The following is a 4,224-nucleotide window of genomic DNA, read 5'->3' on the forward strand; positions in this document are numbered from 1 at the left end:
GATGATTGTCCTCTATCTCAGGGCATTCCGAAAAGAATAGGTGAGATCTGTTAGAAGATTACTTTGTCACTTAATCATGCACTCAGCTTTTATTAAATCTTCTTTGAGCCAAGAGCTGAGTGAGGCGCTAGAGTGTGAATAGTGAATTAAGGGAAGTTACTTGTTCCCAAGGAGCATGCACTCTAACGTGAAGACAGACTTGCAGGTATTCGCCAAACAAGGTGCTGAAAGCCCCAGTTAGGGAGCACGGGGTAAGCAGGGAATACAGGGCCCTGGGGAAGGGGGCCTAGGACAGCTTTCTGGAGAAAGCAACACCTGAGGCCTGTGTGAGCTGCCAGGGGAGGGGGAGTGGGTGGGTAGCTGGGTGGAGCATTCACAGGGCAGAATCAGTGGGTACAGGGTGCCAGGAGGTTGGAGAGAGATGAGTCTGGGGTCCTAGGCAGGTATATTTATGTAGGGATCAAAGGTGTGGACTCTGGAGCCAGCTGGATTGAGTTTAGTCCCTGCCCCTGAGCCTCTGTGTGACCTCAGACAAGTCACATGACTTCTCTGTTCCACAATATTCTCATCTGTGAGATAAAGATGTAGAGTGCCTACCTCATACACTTGTGAGGGGCTAAATGAGTTGCAATACAGAAGGCGCTTGGTGCAGGGCCTGTCCATAGTGAGGCTGTGTAAGGGTCAGCTGTGGCTAACAGGGAACAGGCCATGAAGGGTCCTGGGAGCCACAGTAATGATTATGGACAAGGTCCTAAAGGAATTGGGAAGCCACTGGAAGTTTGTAAGTGGAAGAGTGATAGGGTTAGATTTGTTTTAGAAAGATAGCTGACTGTGAAATAGGTCGGGGGTTGAGGTGAAAGGAAATCAACAATTGGATGGTCTGAGATGATGGGGACCTGAATCAAGGTGGCAGGGGGCTTAGCACAATTGTGCTGCTATAACCAAAGACCTGAGACTGGGTGACTTACAAAGAATGCAATTTATTTCTCAGTTTTGGAGGCTGGGAAGTCCAAGATCAAGGTACCAGCAGATTTAGTGTTCTGGTGAGGGCTGCTCTCTTGCTTCCAAGAAGGTGCATTTTTGCTGTGTCCTCCAGAGGAAACAACCACTGTGTCTTCATGTGGTAGAAGGGATAGAGGGGTGAAAAGTGCCTAGCTAGTTCCCTCCAGCCCTTTTATAAGGTCCCTATTTCACAGCTCTCATGACTTCATCACCTCCTAAAGGTCCCACTTCTGAGTACTATCTTACTATGGATTTAGTTTCAAGATAAGAATTTTGGGGGACCCATTGAGACTGTAGCATAGGAGCTAGAGGGAGAAGAGGATGAACTAGGGGGATGCCTAAGAGGCAGAATGGACACATGTGGAGTGTCAGTCCATTTGTGTTGCAATAAAGGAATACCTGAGACTGGATAATTTATAAGAGGCAAGAAGCCAGTATCTGATTCTGATGAAGGCCTCAGGCTGCTTCCACTCATGGCAGAAGGGGGAAGACAGCCAGCATGTTCAGAGATCACATGGCAAGAGTGAAAGCAAGAGAGAGAGGGGAGGTACCAGGCTCTTTTTCACAACCAGCTGTCATGGAAACTAATAGAGTAAGAACTCATTCTTCTATTCATGAGAGATCCACCCCCATGACCCAAACACTCATTCAGCCCCCACCTCCAACAGTGGGATCACATTTCAACATGAGGTTTGTAGAGGTGATATCCAAACCAGAGCATGGTGGTTGACTTAAAATGGAACATGAACTTAAAATGGGAGACAAGAGCCAGAGAGGGAGCCCAGCCTTCTGTCGATTATGGATGTTGGACAGTCACAAGAAGGTGTAGAGATGCCCTTAATTCTCAACAATAGGAATCATGTATTCTAAAATTTTACATTCTCTGAGCCTGTGTATTAACTGGTATACAGAATAGTCAAAGAGTATCTGTTGGTGGAAGGACTGACTTTTCCTGCTTGGGTAAGCCGACAAGGTAAATATCAGTGGATACCTTTGAAGATCTAGCTAGGACCTCTCTGAGCTTCTTTAAAGTCATTAGTCCAAAAGATAAAGATACATGCAACAAAGAGATACAGGAAAGTGCAAAATAGAAATAAATCCACTTCTCCAAGAAATATCTGGCACCTTTTAACAAAATGTGACAATATTCTGCAATTGGCATCTCAGCCATGACTACAAGGCAGCCTCCTCTCTTATGCTGTGAAAAAGATTTTCACTGCTGGGGCAACTGACAGGAACATCGTACCTTCGGAAGTTTTATGAAGAGGATATCCCTTTGAACTGCATCAAAAAGGCCCCCAAGGCACAAAAGATGACTTTTCATTCCCTCTCTCTTTCTCCAACACCCATTGTTCCTAGCCTGTGACCCTCTCCAGTTAAATATTTCAGCAGCAAAATAGGTGTGATTTCACGCTCAGAAAGGGTCCATTTTCCCTCTGGAGGAAAGTCACACACGCTCATTCAATTTATAAGAGGTGATTATGATACTTTGTCCTACAAAAGCCCTTTTTGGCTTGTAGTAGCACCATAAAACAAATTCCTAAACAGCCCTCTCTGAGATGCATTGTTCATGGAGAGGGATCAGGTCCAGCTTTTTCCAATAAGACACATATTCTGTATGTGTCTTGTGTTCAGCCAGAAACAGTCATAGGTAAGAGAATACACACACACACCTCCACACACCACACACACACACACACACACACACACACACACACACACGTACCCCCCCCACACACACACAGAGAGAGAGACAGTCTGAATTGAAAAGATAATTTTGTATGTTCTGCCCAGGTTTAGCACTCCAGTTTCAAGGCCCCTGATGGCTTGTTTGGAGCACTTACTTTGTGCCAGGTGATGGAGGGACACAGTATGGTGGATGATAGGGCTCCATCATGGAGTACCTGGAATGCTAGGAGGGAAACATCAGACATGACCAAGTACCAGGGGTGGAAGGTATAAACTGTGGTCTGCATGGAGAAGAATGGGGAGGAGATAGGTGGTCAGCTGGGAAAGTCACGTGTTGCAAAGGGAGCTCTGGCCAGGGGACGGGGAGTGGGTGAGAAGCTGGGGCACCAACGAAGTGACAGAAGGTGGTAGAAGGGCTTCTTGTCCAATACTCCATCCTATCCCTGTAACATCTCTGCAAAAGGGATGTCATTACCAAGCTGAGGAGGTTTAAAGAGGGTAAACGGCATGCCCAGGTCAAGAGTCAAACTCAGGTTTGTCTTCACTAAAGTTACTATGGTGGCAGGTGGAAAACGGCCTCCCAAAGATGTCCATGTCCCACTCCCTGGAACCTGTGAGTATGTTAGGTTGCAAGGCAAAGGGGAACTCAGGTTGTGGATGTAATTCGGGTGATCATCAACAGGCTTGCAGAGGGTAAGATGATCCTGGATTAGTCAGGTTGGTCCAGTGTTATTACAAGGGTCCTTGTAAGTGGAAGAGGAAGGCAAGAAGGAAAAATCTAGAGGGGTGGTAACTAGAGAAGAGCTCGGCTTGCCATTGCTGGCTTTGAAGATGAAGGAAGGGGCCATGAGCAAGGCATGGGTGGCCGCTGGATGCTGGGAAAGGCCAGGACACAGGTTCTCCCCTCGAGCCTGCAGAAGGAACGCAGCCCTGTGGCTCCGTGATGTTAGCCCATGAGACTGTAGGGCTTCTGACCTCCAGAACTTTAAGATAATAAGTCTGTACTCTTTAAGCCACTAAATTTGTGGTTTTAACAGCATCAACAGAAAACTAAGCTGGAACTTAAGCTGGAATTTTAAATTGAATCACATTTCAACAGACCTTTTATACCTGAGAGCCATGTATGCTAAAAAGAAAAAAAGAAAAAAAAAACAGAGGTAGGTGAGTGAGACTGCCTGATTCACCCTTTGCTAGCTGTACTACCTTGCACACGTTATTTAAAATGTTTAAGCCTCTGTTTCCTTCTCTATAAAAGAGATAATAAAATATCTGCCTCACAATGGTGTGAGGATCAAATAAGATAAGGTATTAAAATAGGTTTGCACAGTGCCTGCTGTGAACTAAGTGCTTAGTAAATTATTATCACAATCAACATCGTTACCAATACTACGATGATCATTATCTTCACACCATCATCATCACCACCGTCACTATCTCCATCACCATCACCACCACCGTCCTCTTCACACCATCATCATTATCACTGTCACTATCTCCATCACCATCACCGCCATCGTCCTCTTCACACCATCA

The sequence above is a fragment of the Sapajus apella genome, unplaced genomic scaffold (genome assembly GCF_009761245.1).
Source record: "Sapajus apella isolate SASKATOON/1434 unplaced genomic scaffold, GSC_monkey_1.0 scaffold13, whole genome shotgun sequence".
Taxonomy (NCBI): domain Eukaryota; kingdom Metazoa; phylum Chordata; class Mammalia; order Primates; family Cebidae; genus Sapajus; species Sapajus apella.